Raw genomic sequence first — 18,719 nt, forward strand, 5'->3', positions numbered from 1 at the left:
AAAGACATGCTGGTAGGTGAATTGGCTCCTGTCTAAATTGTCCCTAGTATGTGTATGTATGAATGTGAGTTAGGGACCTTAGATTGTATGCCCCTTGAGGGTTAGGGACCTTAGATTGTACGTCCCTTGAGGGTTAGGGACCTTAGATTGTACGCCCCTTGAGGGTTAGGGACCTTAGATTGTACGCCCCTTGAGGGTTAGGGACCTTAGATTGTACGCCCCTTGAGGGTTAGGGACTTTAGATTGTACGCCCCTTGAGGGTTAGGGACCTTAGATTGTACGTCCCTTGAGGGTTAGGGACCTTAGATTGTACGCCCCTTGAGGGTTAGGGACCTTAGATTGTACGCCCCTTGAGGGTTAGGGACCTTAGATTGTACGCCCCTTGAGGGTTAGGGACTTTAGATTGTACGCCCCTTGAGGGTTAGGGACCTTAGATTGTATGCCCCTTGAGGGTTAGGGACCTTAGATTGTACGCCCCTTGAGGGTTAGGGACCTTAGATTGTACGCCCCTTGAGGGTTAGGGACTGATGTGAGTGTACAATATATATGTAAAGTGCTGTGTAAATTGATGGTGCTATATAAGTACCTGAAATAAATAAAAAGAGATGAAAAAATATACTCACAAACATAGCATAAATGTACAGCTTAGTAGAATGGTGGAGATGGTCATAGCAATGGCGGGGTGTCCAACTGTCAGTGTGGTCGGCTAACTGACACATTTTGGGGATGAGTCCCTTTCCTCAGAGCTGATGACCGACCTGGTAGTAGGTCCAGCTATAAATAGATATGGCTGAGGCCATGGAGAGCTTAGCTCCTCCCCTTTAACATGCTCAAGGGGAGGAGCTAAGCTCTCCATGACCTCAGTCTTAGCTATTTATAGCTTGACCTACTACCAGGTCGGTCATTAGCTCTGAGGAAAGGGACTGGTCCCCGAAACGCGTCAAATAGCCGACCGCACTGACAGTCGGACACCCCCCCATTGTTATGGCCATCTCCACCGTTCTACTAAGCTGTACATTTATGCTATGTTTGAGAGTATATTTTTTCATCTCTTTTTATATTATAATAAACCTTGGATAATGCACTAGGGGTGTGCGCCCCCTACAGATGCAAATGGAGAAACAGACAAAGGGCGCACCGACCTAGTGCATTATCATTTAAAATATTTATTGAAGAAACAAAGTAGGTATCATACTTACAATAGACATAAAAACACAGGCATATCAAACTGAACAAGATGTATGATCAGGGTTGGCTCTGAGGAAGAGGTTGTGTCCTCGAAACACGTTAGCCAGTTGGTTATCCAGGGTTCCACCCAGGGGCGGACTGACAACTTATGGGGCCCCCGGGCAATAGGGGATCATGGGGCCCCTGTGTCATTGCCCAAACTCAAAAAAGCCTATGAAAAAGGTACCAGGGGCATCTCATGGGGCCCCCTACTGACCCCAGGCCCTCGGGCAGTGCCCGAGTTTCCAAATGGTCAGTCCGCCCCTGGTTCCATCGTATGGACTCAGATGTTGTTTGGATCATACATCTTGTTCAGTTTGACATGGCTGTGTTTTTATGTCTATTGTAAGTATGATACTTACTTTGTTTCTTCAATAAATATTTTAAATGATAATGTACTAGGCCGGTGCGCCCTTTTTCTGTTTCTCCATTTTGCATCTAGTGTATTTGAACCACCCCCGTCTGTTGAGGGCAGCAAGCAGTGCATATTCCTGAACAGGGGTGGACTGACAACTCATGGGGACCCCAAGCAATAGGGGATCATGGGGCCCCTGTGTCCTTGCCCAAACTCAAAAAATCCTATGAAAAAGGTACCAGGGGCATCTCATTGGGCCCCCTACTGACCCAGGGCCCTCGGGCAGTGCCCGAGTTTCCAAATGGTCAGTCCTCCCCTGTTCCTGAAAATTCCTATTGGGTCTACTGAGTCCTTTCCTAGTGCAGGAGAAAAATGTTTGTTGTGTTGGTGCGCCTCCTACAAACCTGTACAGGAATACCCTCCCCCCCCCAAGGACAGCAGGAGCAAGGAGAAAAGTAGAAAAGTGATATCTCAAAGCTAGCTTGATTTACCCGGATCTATTACAGGTGTGCTAAGGGCGGCCATTGTCTTCAAAATGAAATGAGTGGCTGGCATATCCTGACAGGTTTGCTTTAAATTTGAAGGAGAAAAATCCCGTATTTTCATTTTTTTTCCAGCAGTTTTAAAATTTTCTGATATCATGCTGTAAGTCGTTCTGCCGGTTCTGTGACTGTGGTGGGTAGCGCACATTTTATAGAGCAGCGACGTGCAGTTTTTTGGAAAGTTCATTTGTTAGCAGTGAAAAGGGTAACAGCTGGAAACTAAAATAAAGCTTACAGTTTATTTTACGCAGTGTGTGTTGGTTTCAGTCGTGCGAAGGCTTTAAACAAGAAGACAGCAACGTGTTCCAGCTGGATCCTTTCCGCAGACAGACCTGCGCTGGGAAAATGGCCGTTGGCGGGTTAACCGGTCACTGTGGGCAACATGAACACTTTCCTATAGAACAAAGTGGTTAAAGTGGTTGCAAACCCTTCCATATACTCAGTGAAGTGGCTGGTGATACACAGAGATGGAACAAATCCTCCCACATATGTTGTAGCGGTTTATCTGCAACACTCTCATCTCTATAGCCATTCAAAGTGCAGAATTTATACAGCTTGCCTGAGATTTGAGCAAGCAGGAGGCGGGGGGAGTTAACGTTATTCTCTCTGCAGAGCTCAGTGAGAGCTGATTGGTTATAAGGAACCCCCCCCCCCCTTTAAAGAGCACACAGAAACAATGCTAAGGCTGTCAATCATAGGCTGTGTGCCGGAGCTCTCTCCCCTGTCACCTATTTATCTCTTGGTGTCAGGAAAATTTGTCAGAAGTGACTCATGCAGATAGCGGAGGAAGGCGTTAGTGGACAGAAATGACACAGTGCTCTGGACAGGGGCGGACTTGACCATTTGGAAACTCGGGCACTGCCCGAGGGCCCGGGGTCAGTAGGGGGCCCCATGAGATGCCCCTGGTACCTTTTTTATAGGCTTTTTTGAGTTTGGGCAAGGACACAGGGGCCCCATGATCCCCTATTGCCCAGGGGCCCCATGAGTTGTCAGTCCGCCCCTGGCTCTGGATTGAGACAAGTACACACTATAAGGGGATATGCTTTGTTCATATTTCATGTCTGAGGTTTACAGCCACTTTAAGTTATCTAGGAGCCTGTGCTGAGAATTTCCTGCCTACGTTCATGGTACCCATCAAGCCCCAGGAGGCAGACAGTTGGAAAATTACATTTGGAATCCACTTGGTTGCTATCGAGTAACACAGACAGTCCCTATGACATGTGTACTTAGCATGGGACTGAGTTAGGGCCTGCACACAGCTGTGCAATTAAAGCTCCAGGCACAAAATATTTCATTTATATACTGTATATATTCCTTAGCAGCCACAAAATAAATAAAATAAATAAATAAATGAGGGCCCGGGATCAGTAGGGGGCCCCATGAGATGCCCCTGATAACTTTCATTGGATTTTTCATAGGCTTTTTTGGGATGTAGGCGAGGACACAGGGGCCCCATGATCCCCTATTGCCTGGGGGCCCCATGAGTTGTAAGTCCGCCTCTGTATGTATATATATATATATATATATATTAAAAAAGTAGCAGTGACATCATCATTGTGCTGTACATAGCCTGTGCAGAGAGCAGAGCTGTGGGAGGGGCTCAGCAGCTCCACCCAGTACAGGCCACTGTAAAAAACTACGGGAGGGGGCGGAGACAGGACTATTCACCCTGCACAAGGAGAGAGAGCAGCAGTGAGAGGTCAGAGGGTCTCTACGTGCGTTCTCCATGGTCCCACTGTACTGTGAGAAACATAGCCTCCTTCACTTGCTCGCTCGTGAGATTCAATCGACTATGGGATGTGTAGTGGGCATAGAGCAGTGTACATGACCACAACTAACTGCTCATTCTAAACAAATGGAAGAGAGGAGGAAAAGGAGAGGTTTGTGAGCTCATGTTGGGCAATACAAGGAGACAGATAAAACAAAAACACAGTAAGAAAGAATTTCATGAAAAATGGATTACAGGGCCATTAAAGTATTACTAAACCCTGGACCCTGCATTCACTATATCTGGGCTCCACGGAGTCTGCATTCACTATATCTGGTCTCCCCGGACCCTGCATTCACTATATCTGGTCTCCACGGAGTCTACATTCACTATATCTGGTCTCCCCGGACCCTGCATTCACTATATCCGGTCTCCCTGGACACTGCATTCACTATATCCGGTCTCCCCGGACCCTGCATTCACTATATCCGGTCTCCCCGGACCCTGCATTCACTATATCTGATCTCCCCAGACCCTGCATTCCCTATATCTGGTCTCCCCGGACCCTGCATTCACTATATCTGGTCTCCCCAGACCCTGCATTCACTATATCTGGTCTCCACGGAGTCTACATTCACTATATCTGGTCTCCCCGGACCCTGCATTCACTATATCCGGTCTCCCGGACCCTGCATTCACTATATCCGCTCTCCCCGGACCCTGCATTCACTATATCCGGTCTCCCTGGACCCTGCATTCACTATATCCACTCTCCCCGGACCCTGCATTCACTATATCCGCTCTCCCTGGACCCTGCATTCACTATATCTGGTCTCCCCGGACCCTGCATTCACTATATCTGGTCTCCCCGGACCCTGCATTCACTATATCTGGTCTCCCCGTACCCTGCATTCACTATATCTGGTCTCCCCGGACCCCGCATTCACTATATCTGGTCTCCACGGAGTCTGCATTCACTATATCCGGTCTCCACGGAGTCTGCATTCACTATATCCGGTCTCCCCGGACCCCGCATTCACTATATCTGGTCTCCCCGGACCCTGCATTCACTATATCTGGTCTCCCGGACCCTGCATTCACTATATCCGTGCTCCCCGGACCCTTCATTCACTATATCTGGTCTCCCAGGACCCTGCATTCACTATATCCGGTCTCCCCGGACCCCGCATTCACTATATCCGCTCTCCCTGGACCCTGCATTCACTATATCCACTGTCCCCGGACCCTGCATTCACTATATCCACTGTCCCCGGACCCTGCATTCACTATATCCGGTCTCCCCGGACCCTGCATACACTATATCTGGTCTCCCCAGACCCTGCATTCACTATATCTGGTCTCCCCGGACCCTGCATTCACTATATCCAGTCTCCCCGGACCCCGCATTCACTATATCCAGTCTCCCCGGACCCTGCATTCACTATATCCGCTCTTGCCGGACCCTGCATTCACTATATCCGGTCTCCCTGGGCCCTGCATTCACTCAGGGGTGGACTGGGGCCCCCGGGCAATAGGGGATCATGGGGCCCCTGTGTTCTTGCCCACACTCAAAGCACACCCAAAAAAGCCTATAAAAAAGGTACCAGGGACATTTCATGGGGTCCCCTATTGATCCCGGGCCCTCGGACAGTGCCCTAGAGCTCGAATGGTCAGTCCGCCCCTGCATTCACTATACTATATCCGCTCTCCCCGGACCCTGCATTCACTATATCTGGTCTCCCCGGACCCTGCATTAACTATATCCGCTCTCCCCGGACCCTGCATTCATTATATCTGGTCTCCCCGGACCCTGCATTCACTATATCTGGTCTCCCCGGACCCTGCATTGACTATATCCGCTCTCCCCGGACCCCGCATTCACTATATCCGCTCTCCCTGGACCCTGCATTCACTATATCTGGTCTCCCCGGACCCTGCATTCACTATATATGGTCTCCCCGGACCCCCGCATTCACTATATCCGGTCTCCCCGGACCCTACATTCACTATATCCGGTCTCCCCGGACCCTACATTCACTATATCTGGTCTACTATATCTGGTCTCCCCAGACTCTGCATTCACTATATCTGGTCTCCCCGGACCCTGCATTCACTATATCTGGTCTCCCTGGACCCTGCATTCACTATATCTGGTCTCCCCGGACCCTACATTCACTATATCTGGTCTCCCACAGTACACACAACATGGAAATGCAATTATTTTAGTAAATATAAACTGCTAAATACCTTTTCACATCAGAAGTTAGAGCAGTCTTGTGACTTCTTTCAGTGTCCAGCCGAGCACGTTAACGCTTACAGGAGGAATTTTCATTTTGCTTTAGGAGGATGCAGGACCCCTGACCCTCTGTCTGGACATTGTTGATTGGCCCTGTGCTGATCACATGCACTCTCCCCTCCCCCCAAAAAAACCTCTCTAGCAATCCACACCAAACAGACTTCACACAATATGTCTTATCAGGAGATAAAAGGGGGACACTGGAAGAAGGGGAGGATCAGAGAAGACAGGATCAAACAGCCTTTTTACACAATGCGGAGGATTAACCCCTTAGGTTCCACAGTGAGTATAACAAACACGCTTTACTGCATCTACAGACTGATTGTACTGTGGTGGGTTTAGTAACACTTTAAGTGGTGGATGTATATGGAACATTTTTGAAGTACAAGGACATTTGCTGCAGTTAGAATGAAACTAAAACTGATTCTGGGAGGAAGGGAGGGAAAGAGGAGGGGGAGGGAGAGAGAGAGGGGGGGATGAGAGGGGGGAGTGAAGGAGAATGAGAGAGGGAGGGAGGGAAGAGAGAGAGAGAGAGGGTGAGAGGGAGAGAGAGAGAGAAAGAGAGAGGGGGGGTGAGGGGAGAGAGAGCGAGCGAAAGAAGATGGTGAGGGGGGAGAGAGAGAAGAGAGTGAGGGGAGAGAGAGAGAGAGAAGAGAGTGAGGGGAGAGAGAGAGAAGAGAGTGGGGAGAGAGAGAGAGAAGAGAGTGAGGGGAGAGAGAGAGAAGAGAGTGGGGAGAGAGAGAGAAGAGAGTGAGGGGAGAGAGAAGAGAGTGAGGGGAGAGAGAGGGAAGAGAGTGGGGAGAGAGAGAGAGAAGAGAGTGAGGGGAGAGAGAAGAGAGTGAGGGGAGAGAGAAGAGAGTGAGGGGAGAGAGAGGGAAGAGAGTGGGGAGAGAGAGAGAGAAGAGAGTGAGGGGAGAGAGAAGAGAGTGAGGGGAGAGAGAGGGAAGAGAGTGAGGGGAGAGAGAGAGAGAAGAGAGGGAAATGTATTTTATCTTTTGTAAATAACTTTGCAATGCATTAGCAAAGTTATTTACAAAAGATAAAATACATTTTTTTTTCAGTCTTCAGCTTTTTCTAATAAAACATTAAAAAATGAATGAAAAAACATGAACAAAAATGGAAAAAAAAGTGTAAATATCAATAATTAGTAAAATAGAAATAAACTAAAATAAAAAAACTTAAAATATTAGTTAAAGGGAGAAGGGGGAAAAATGAGTTAATGGGGGGGGGGGGGCTGATTGGGGTCAATTAAAGTTTGATAAAAGGTTAAAGAGGAACACATTTTCATTTACAAACCTCTTTTACATGTCAGGTTGCTTTACCTGACATCCTGTGCAGAGGGAAGCTCATCCCTTTGATCCGCATATGAATGGAACAGCAAAGGTACAAAGGTAACAAAGTACAGTTGTGCTCGAATGTTTGCATACCCCGGCAGAGATGGTGACATTTTGGCATTGATATTGGAAATGTGACTATGTGACTGATTGTGCCACAAACCTGTCTTTTATTCCAGGATAGTGATGATAGGACGCCATTTATTATCACATAGTTGTTTGGCTACTTTTAAAATCATAATGAAAACAGAAATCACCCCAATGGCCCAGATTGAAAGTTTCCACCTCTTGGAATGTTTGGCCTTGGTACAGACACACAAGGTGACACACGCAGGTTACAATGGCAATTAAAGGTTAGTTTCCCACATCTGTGGCTTTTTTAGTGTCCCATTGTTGATGTCATGGAGAGGAATTGCTCCCCATTGTTGGTATCATTGGGAGGAATTGTGCCCCATCTTTGGTGTCAATGAGAGGAATTTTGCCCCATTGTTGATCTCATGGAGAGTAAATGCTCCCCATTGTTGGTACCATTGGGAGGAATTGCTCCCCATTGTTGGTATCATTGGAAGGAATTGTGCCCCATCTTTGGTATCAATGAGAGGAATTTTGCCCCATTGTTGATCTCATGGAGAGGAAATGCTCCCCATTGTTGGTATCATTGGGAGGAATTATGCCCCATCTTTGTTGTTAATGACAGGTATTTTGCCCCATTGTTGATCTCATTGAGAGGAAATGCTCCCCATTGTTGGTATCATTGGGAGGAATTGTGCCCCATCTTTGGTGTCAATGAGAGGAATTCTGCCCCATTGTTGATCTCATGGAGAGGAAATGCTCCCCATTGTGGGTATCATTGGGAGGAATTGCCCCCCATTGTGGGTATCATTGGGAGGAATTGTGCCCCATCTTTGGTGTCAATGAGTGGAATTTTGCCCCATTGTTGATCTCACTGAGAGTAATTGCTCCCCATTGGTGGTATCATTTGGAGGAATTGTGCCCCATCTTTGGTGTCAATGAGAGGAAGTTTGGCCTATTGTTGATCTCATGGAGAGGAAATGCTCCCCATTGTTGTTATCATTGGAAGGAATTGTGGCCAATCTTTGGTGTCAATGAGAGGAATTTTGCCCCATTGTTGATCTCATTGAGAGGAATTGCTCCCCATTGTTGGTATTTTTGGAAGGAATTGTGCCCCATCTTTGGTGTCAGTGAGAGGAATTTTGCCCCATTGTTGATCTCATGGAGAGGAATTGCTCCTCATTGTGGGTATCATTGGGAGGAATTGTGTCCCATCTTTGTTGTCAATGAGAGGAATTGTGCCCCATTGTTGCTATCATTGGGAGGAACTGTGCTCGATCTTTGGTGTCAGTGGATAAAACAAGGCCCTCAGGGCGGGCCAAAAGCAAACAAAGGGCCACAACCAGCCCCCGGTCTGCTGTTTGGAGACCAATAATCTAAGTCTATAAAAATTGAGAGAGCCCCCTAGAACCCAAAGCAAAGCAGAAGTAACGTTCATCCACAAAGCAACCAATCAAATTTCACATTCCATTCTCCGACCTGACCTGGGAGTAGAAAACAGGAATCTGACCGCCGGGGAGGGGGGGGCAACAGGTCCACTTTTTGTTGCTCAGATCCGGCCCAGCAGTACAGGCGGCCGTGTGGTTTTTATGAATATACAGGAAACGTGAAGATTCACACGACTCTGCCAGAGAGAAGGTTCGTCTGGGAACGATCTTGTCAATAAATTAAACGGACATGACGGGAGCCGCGGTGGGAACCTCCAGCGAGGACCGGCAATAAAATTAAGTTCAATTATGAATCTGTACGAGGGGGTCAGGCAGTTGCATCCTGTCATTATTTATTACCGTAGACGGCCTGTGATGATAATGACAAATTCTTTCCATGAGCGCAAAGAGTTCACTTCCATACTGTATATGTAATATCGTATTGTAGAGGATACGGGAACCCGGACCACCAGCTTCTCTTCCATGCTCCCGGCAAAATATTCCATCGCTCACTTCAGTGGGGTGCCGTATGCACCTTTGTCAACCAAACGAAGCTCCTGGTCCAATACGCTAAACACGCACTCGAAAATCGCACCGCGTTAAGAATGATGACACGCGGCGTGCATTTTGCCGCCATTTGGAGTCGCTTAAAGGACACAGGGGCTTATTGTACTATGAAAATGGGAGCACAAGCTGGGAAGCAGGGGCGGACTGACCATTCGGGAACTCGGGGGCCCAGGGTCAATAGGGGGCCCCATGAAATGCCCCTGGTACCTTTCATAGGCTTTTTTGGATGTGGTTTGAGTGTGGGCAAGGACACAGGGGCCCCATGATCCATTGTTACCTGGGGGCCCCATGAGTTGTCAGTCCGCCCCTGCTGGGAAGACTTTTGCTCTTGGTTAGCCGGTGATGCAAACAGCCAATTCCCGGGGGCGGACTGACCATTTAGGCACTGCCCGAGGGCCCGGGGTCAGTAGGGGGTCCCATGAGATGCCCCTGGTACCTTTCATAGGCTTTTTTGGGTGTGGTTTGAGTGTGGGTGAGGACACAGGGGCCCCATGATTTCCTATTGCCCGGGGCCCCATGAGTTGTCTGTCTGCCCCTGGTCAATACCACCTCATCAACGGCCTGTGACTCAATGGCAGTTATTAGTATTCTCTATCACAATGACAAGCCTGGTATTCTTTACTCCGTTTGTCACCTGCTAATTACTAACAGACTGCAGATTGCTAGGCAGATCGAACGTTTCGTCAGGCAGATGGCAAGTGGCAAGGTGCAGACTGATGTAACGCATTGCAGGCTGCTGCGATTTGCCCCCCACCGGCAGATCACCCGATCGTGCCATCTGGCGTTTTTTTTTTCTTTATAATATACCTACCTTATTCATGGGTCCTCAGGTTGGCCACATGACTTGCGGGGTCTTTTTCAGTGTTCTCCCAGCTGAGCACGATCTTTCATAATGCCTTTAAGCAGGCCATACATGGGTCGAATTCCGAACAATTGAAAACATCGTTAGTTCTGTAATCCGATGGTGCCACCAATGATTTCGAAAATCGGTAGTTTTTTCCCGAATTTTCCAGCATGCCGGAGAGGAACCACGAAAATCGTCCATTGCCCCACTAACAGAGCGGAAATCGGCTGATTATATTTAGGTCCAATTTTTGAACTAAAAATCATTAGAAAATCAACCCATGTAGTGTTGCTGAAATAAAGGGCGGGGACATGACGCCCTGCATCCAGGTTTTCAGATTCATTGACACTGGGCGTCATTTCACCTAGAAAACTGAGGGCTTCTTGTGGTCTAGAAAAGGTATTGCGGGGGGGGGGAGCGCAGATGAGTATTGCATTTTTTTTATTAATGCACGCAGTCTTTTATATAAAAAGGAACTTTATTTTGTCAGCATAAAACACCTTTAATTAATTTTGTAGCTTCGTGTGGATAATTAAATGCCCAAGATATGCAAATATGCTGCTAAATTCATCTTGGACGCTTTGTTATCCACACTCATTTTTTTTATCAGTTCAATCAACTAATTTTGCTGCTTTGAGTAACTGTAAATGACATTAAACCCAAAACCAAAAATGTAATACTGTATATTGTAACTTACTAATCGTTAGATGTGGCGGCTGCATTAGGTTTCTTTTTTTTAAGGCTTTCCCCCCCCTCTGTTTTGACCTGGTGATCTGGCCAGTAATACACCACTTGTATTAGAGCGCCCCCACTCTGGATGAAGGAACACAGGGGGCACCTTTAGACAGCAGCATTGGTGATCTGGCCGGTAACACACACGCTGTATTAGAGCGCCCCCACTCTGGATGAAGGAACACAGGGGGCACCTTTGGACAGCAGCATTGGTGATCTGGCCAGTAACACACCCCCTGTATTAGAGCGCCCCCCACTCTGGATGAAAGAACACAGGGGGCACCTTTGGACAGCAGCATTGGTGATCTGGCCAGTAATGCACCTCTTGTATTAGAGCTCCCCCACTCTGGATGAAGGAACACAGGGGGCACCTTTGGACAGCAGCATTGGTGATCTGGCCAGTAATACACCCCCTGTATTAGAGCGCTCCCACTCTGGATGAAGGAACACAGGGGGCACCTTTGGACAGCAGAATTGGTGATCTGGCCAGTAACACACCCCCTGTATTACAGCGCCCCCACTCTGGATGAAGGAACACAGGGGGCACCTTTGGAAAGCAGCATTGGTGATCTGGTCAGTAATACACCTCTTGTATTAGAGCTCCCCCACTCTGGATGAAGGAGCACAGGGGGCACCTTTGGAAAGCAGCATTGGTGACCTGGCCAGTAACACACACCCTGTATTAGAGCGCCCCCACTCTGGATGAAGGAGCACAGGGGGCACCTTTGGACAGCAGCATTGGTGATCTGGCCAGTAACACACCTCTTGTATTAGAGCGCCCCCACTCTGGATGAAGGAGCACAGGGGGCACCTTTGGACAGCAGCATTGGTGATCTGGCCAGTAACACACCTCTTGTATTAGAGCTCCCCCACTCTGGATGAAGGAGCACAGGGGGCACCTTTGGACAGCAGCATTGGTGATCTGGCCGGTAACACACCTCTTGTATTAGAGCTCCCCCACTCTGGATGAAGGAGCACAGGGGGCACCTTTGGACAACAGCATTGGTGATCTGGCCAGTAATACACCCCCTGTATTAGAGCGCCCCCACTCTGGATGAAAGCCCAAAAGAGACGCCTTTGGATGGCAGAATTGTCAAGTCTGGGTGGAGGGGAGTGTTAGATGTACTAGCAGATTTAGACACACTAACAAATTGAAGTCAAGCTCCAGCTCACATTGCAGTTGCAGCAACAATTTTTTTTCCTTTTGGGATGAAGATTTTCCATGAATAAATAAAAGCTGATCACTGTTGGTTCTGGGCAGCCCAGTAGATTGCTTTAACCTCTTATTGCCGGCCGCATGCAAATGTGGGGCCTCCCGGCATCTGGTCCTTGACACACAATTTGCGTGCAATTAAGAAAAACATATGTGCTGAGACCGCGCCACCTGCACACTCCCAGCACAGATGTCCGGTACTCACGGAAAGGTCCCGATCTCCTCTTTCGATCGAGACCTTTCCCGATCATGTGACCGTTGTGAGGGCGAATCACAGCGGTCACATGACCCTAAAATGCCGCCCCTCCTCCCGGCTTCTGAAACCCTTATAGGGCCAGGAGGCGCCGGTGCCAAGGGGTTAAAAAAGTCCTGGATTCTTTCCTAGATACACAGAATATAACTGGATATAACATTTATAGGTAAAGTTGAGCCAGGGAATATCCAATTGCCTCTCGGGGGATCAGGAAGGAATTTTTTGCAGGAGTAAATTACTGGCCCAATCACCAGGTAAAAATAAAACAGAGAAAGCCTAAAAAAGAAAACGAATGCAGCCATCACATCTAAGAATTGGTAAGCTGCAATATAATAAATGTTTTGCTTATGAGTTTAATTCTGCTTTAAAGTGGAGTTCCAGCCATTTTTGTGATTATTAAAAGTCAGCAGTTGCAAAAACTTTTAATAAAGACAAACTTATCTGTCCCAGGGTCCAGCGATGTTCTCACACGTGCGGTCTCTCCTGCAGGGCGCCGGCATCTCCACTGTGGGCACCAGGTTGTGACAGCTTGCAGCTTCACAGCCAGGTACCCGCTGCGCATGCGTGAGTCACACTGCACCTCCTGATTGGTACGGCAGTCTTCTGGGACCTGTGAAAGTTCCCAGGAGACTGTGGGAAGGAGGAGGGGACTGAACTTCTGGCTCACTCTGCCGCGGCGAACTGAGTTGGAAGTGGGAGCGGGTAGATATCAAAAACAGGTATCCGCTTCCCCCCCCCAAAAGGTGACAAATATGGCAGTGGAGGCAAATAAGCGGAGCTTTAATTTTTTTGGTTGAACTCCGCTGTAGCCTCCCTAGCAGTCTGATTATGTCCACATTTCTGTGCTCAAAGCGGTACATTTTTTTGCATGGAAATATGTTGTTTTTTTATTGTAGGCCTGTAATTTTTAGGAATAACTCACTGAAATCTGTCCGAACAAGAGTCTAGTAAACATCCCGGGGAGGATAAAATTTGAAACACGAAATCATAAATTATAATTTAATAAATAATCATAAAAAATAATAATATAATAATAATAAATTTAATTCAATAATATAATCAAACCAAAAACACTGAAATGTGAAATATAGCGCCAAGTTCGCACATCACTGAGCAAAGTCGCAGAATCGTTTTCAGTGTCTGATGATGAATTTCCTCCACGAATCATTATCACTCAATTCTGCAAGTGGTTCTGATTTACTATCGCTGTTCTCTAGCCGGTCTAAAATCGATTTTGACCTAAAGGGACGCTTTTTGGACGCCATGGACATTTCTCAGTTTCCAGGCTGAGAGAACAGTAAAAATGCAGGCAGGGCGCCGGACAAAGCACTCGGGACAAAATGTATGTGAAATGGTTTGATACAGGAATGTTATACTATGTGATTTTAGTGTATTTAGTGAATGTCACTTTTTCACATTTTTAAATTTCCCGCCAGTTCCATCTCCCGTACGTCCCGACGTCGCACGGAACGGAACACGGAAGACAGATGCCGGCATCCGCCGGAGGAGATGGCCGGGGACACTGTAGGGGGGACATCGCGGGAGCGCAGGACAAGGTAAGTGAAGAAGAGATCCCGGAGCAACGCTGCAGTGTATTCCCGACTGTAGCTCGGGGTTACCGCTTGTGGTGCTGAAACTTTACCCCGAGCTACACTCAGGAATACCGCCAGGGGGGTTAAATATAACCTACAAGCCCTGATGAAGAAGGGTTCAGACCCCCGAAACATGTCAGCTGTCATATTCAACTATCTGATAAATGATTTCTTAGACTCATTTTGGAAATGTGTACCCGAAGTCACGGTACAGATCTTCGCTCTGCAGTCACAAATGGGTTACATCAGCAATTCCAAAAGTTTTCTCTGTAGAAGAGCAGAAGTGTGTACATAATAAGACAAGCAGATCTGAGCGCTGCCTGTTTCCCATTTAAACCACATTATTCGTGGATGGAAACGTTCGCTAACACATTACAATGTTTCATTTTCGGCTGAAGCTTATGTTAATGAGGGCTCTGTGCCGGCGATGGTACGATCTGCCCGTCGTTCCCGTCGCTTTTGAATTGATGTTAAGTAAGAAAGAAGACAAGAAAAGCCACGGAGATGGACGTCGGAAGATAAGAAGAAACGCTGTATGTAAATTGCAACGCTTTGTGTCTTTAAAATCCCTGCGGATCCGTCAGACAATAAAAAGACAATGAGGAAGATGTACAGAAACGTCATTCAGAGGATCAGGGGACTGCTTACCAATATTCTACATAGGGGCGGACTGACAACTCATGGGGCCCCCCGGGCAATAGGGGATCATGGGGCCCCTGTGTCCTTGCCCAAACTCAAAAAAGCCTATGAAAAAGGTACCAGGATTCTTACTGTCTTTAGACATATATAAAGCCTTTGATTCTCTATCCTGGGAATATCTGCGGTTTGTGCTGTCTCATTGGGGTTTTGGGGATTCTATTCTTTCTTGGATTCGGGCCTTGTATTCTTCTCCTTTGGCCTCTGTCAAATACGCTGGGTATTTTTCAGATCCCTTTCCTATTGGGCGAGGGACGAGACAGGGTTGCCCCCTGTCCCCAGCGCTCTTTGTCCTGGCGCTTGAGCCGCTGGCTTTGGCGCTTCGTACCGATTGCAATGTATCGGGGGTTCCTTACGCGGGACAGGAATTCAAACTGAACCTTTTTGCGGATGATGCTCTCCTGACTCTTACTAACCCCCTGATGACGCTTCCTAATTTGCAACAGGTTCTTGAGCGCTTCTCCTTGATTTCGGGTCTCCGTATCAACTTGGATAAGACTGTCGCCCTCAATATTACTTTGGCTTCAGATTTGGTTTCGCGCCTACAATCCCACTTCCCTTACAAATGGGCTTCCTCTTCTCTTGAATACTTAGGCATTCGCTTGACCCCCACTTATGACTCCTTGTTTGCTGCGAATTATTATCCATTGCTTAGCTCTCTATCCTCTCTTATGCATTCTTGGCAATTTCCGCACCTGTCTTGGATAGGACGGGTTCATTCGGTGAAAATGACCATCTTGCCGAAATTGTTGTATTATTTTCGCACACTCCCGGTGCGGGTTCCCCCTCATTTTCTTCGGTTGCTTCAGGCGAAGTTAATGCGTTTTATCTGGGCCGATAAGCACCCCAGAGTATCCAAAAGTACGCTTTTTGCCCATAGACTTCAGGGTGGTCTTGGGGTGCCTAATGTGACTAAGTATTATCAAGCGAGCCAGATTGCCCCGCTGTCTATGTTGCACGCCTCTTCCGACGTCCCCCTCTGAGTCTTGTTGGAACTACCTAATTGTGCCCCTATCGCACTGTCGACCCTTCTATGGCTTCCCCCTGCCCTGTGCCCTATGGCACTGAGTCCGATGTTACTTCATGGCCTACAAGTTTGGGACTCGGTACGTTACTCTGGGGGTCTGATGTCAACTTTTCTGCCTTTGCTCCCAATTATTAACAACCCTCTTTCCCCGCCGGGTTTGGATCACCCAGGGGCGTTTTCTTGGTGGGTGACTAATGGTTTTTCACAGGTGCGACACTTTTTGATTTTTCGGTCCTTTCCCACCTGGGACTCTCTTTGGGAATCCCGGAATATCCCCCCGGTGGAATTTTTTCGATATCTTCAATTGCGACACTGGCTGCTCTCGCTGCGGGGTACTTCTGCGTTCCCGTACCAGAAATCTGCCTTTGAACAGCTCTGCCAACTGCGTCCGGGCGCCCCGGGCCTTATCTCCCTTCTTTATGCAGCTCTGAACAGACGCCCGTCGCATACTTCTCTTTCATATGTTGTTCAGTGGGAGCGCGACCTGGGAGTGGCTGTGGATCCGGAGGACTGGAATAAGGCCTGGTCACTCATAGCTAAATGCTCATTTAATACGATCACGCTGGAGGCAGCCTATAAGGTATTGTTTCGTTGGTACTGGGTTCCGGCTCGGTTGGCCCGGGCTAACCCTGCCTGTAGTGATCGATGTTTTCGGGGTTGTGGTCATCGTGGTGATGTATTACATATCTGGTGGTCATGCCCGAGACTGGTTCATTTTTGGTCTCGTGTATTTGGCCTCCTTTTCACCTTGTTTCATCTCTCCATACGCCGGGATGCTCGGTATGCTTTGCTTCATTGCCCCATACCGGGCCTCTTAGCTCACCAGCAGAAGTTGGCTTCCTATCTGTTTTTATCCGCCACTAGAACAATTGCTCAGGCCTGGAAGAGTCCGTTTGTCCCTCTTCAGGGGGTGCGGGATCGTATGACCACTATGATGCTCAACGAACAGATGTCGAGTATCCGCAACGACTCCCAACGTAAATTTTTGAAAATATGGGAGCCGTGGTTGCAATATGCCCTTCCCTCACTCCCCCCGGCTAGTCTGGGGATGTAATGGCGTTCGGTGTTGGCGTTCTTGAATCCCTGCTCTTTGCCCCCCCCCCCCCCCCTTTTTTTGTTTTTTTGTTTTTTTCTCTTTTCTTTTTTCTCTCTCTCTCTGTTTTTGGTGTGACTGGACAGCTGCATTTAGTTGTTATAATCAGTTACATTAATGTTTTGTAACTTATGTGCCATTGATAGCCCCTGCGTGGGCGTACCTTTTGCCCTGTTGGCATTAGAGCATTGTTTTTCCTTTTTTTTTTATTTTGTATTTTGTTTATCTGTGCAATTGATAGCCCCTGCGTGGGCGTGTTATATTGCCTCTGTTTATACTATTTAAAAAATTTAATAAAAACCATTGAAATAGAAAAAGGTACCAGGGGCATCTCATGGGGCCCCCTACTAACTCCGGGCCCTCGGGCAGTGCCCAAGTTTCCAAATGGTCAGTCCGTCCTTGATTCTACCCTACATCCGGGGAGATTTGGTGGCTGGGCTCATTTATCTAAGGTGATCATTCACTTGTTCATTCCCAGCAGAAACTTTCCCTCATTCTTTTAGTTTCAATGTTTTTTTTTTTATTGTTTTATGAAATAGGGTAAGGGTAGTGGGCATTTATATCTACCTTTCCTCTGCAGCGTGGTCAGATCAGTTATGACCGCGTTTGGATCGTGATTCAGGGGCTACTGACAGGCAGTGAGGAAACAATGTGATGCCTCCTCACCCACTGTTTTAACCCCATTTTTGCTACCAAACAATCCGCAACCTGATGCATTACATGGGGCTGTTAGGACCTGGATCGCCTGCTGGTGGCACTGTGGCTACCAGAACAGAAGGTTGTAGTTCCGGTGTCTACCAGTGGTTGTCTCCCAGCAGCTAGCATATACCAGAAATCAGTCTCCACCTGATGCTGGCTGCTGAGAGGGTATTTAGTCCTTCTTCTATTATTCACCTACTACTCCCTGGTGCTTGAGTGTTATGTCAAGGATACCGAATGCAGGCATCCAGCAGCAGGGATGTCCAGATTGGTATGGCTACACTTGCTAAACTGAGACCACTCTATAGGTGATTTAGCAAGTTTAAAGTGCTTGTAAAGGCTCAAGGTTTTTTACCTTCATGCATTCTACGTATGAAGATAAAAAAAACCTTCTGTGTGCAGCAGCCCTCCCCAGCCCCCCTAATACTTACCTGAGCCCCATCGCGAGCCAGCAACGTGCAAAAGAGCCTTGGCTCTCCGGGGACTTTCCCTCCTCATTGGCTGAGACAGCAGCAGGAGCCAATGACTCTGGCTGCTGTCAATGACAGCCAGCGAGCCAATGGGGAGAGAGCAAGGACAGGGCTGAGCGGTGGCTCTGTGTGTGAATAGACACACAGAGCAGCAGTTCTGGAGCAAGCTTGCTCGGGTGCCCCCATAGAAAGTTGCTTGCTATGGGGGCACTTGGCAGCATGGAGGGGCCAGGAGTGCCGGTGGGGGACCCGAGAAGAGGGGGATGGGGGCTGCTCTGTGCAAAATCAATGCACAGAGCAGGTAAGTATAACATGGGTGTTATTTTTATTTTTTAAAAATTGTCTTTTATATCACTTTATTAACAGTGAACCAAAATCTATCCAAACACCAGCAAACAGAATACACAGCAAACATGAATATATGAGTGAACCAAACCAAATGAGAAAATGCCTAACAAGAAAACTAGCTATGATACAATATATACAAAATAAGGAACACAGATAAACAAGGTAATACAGGAGATGCAACAAAGGGGGAACCAAGACTGGGATCAGGAACAAGGGGAGCAGAT

This window comes from Staurois parvus, unplaced genomic scaffold (assembly GCF_062004578.1).
Source record: "Staurois parvus isolate SC_StPar_1 unplaced genomic scaffold, SC_StPar_1.0 ptg000111l, whole genome shotgun sequence".
Classification (NCBI taxonomy): Eukaryota; Metazoa; Chordata; class Amphibia; order Anura; family Ranidae; genus Staurois; species Staurois parvus.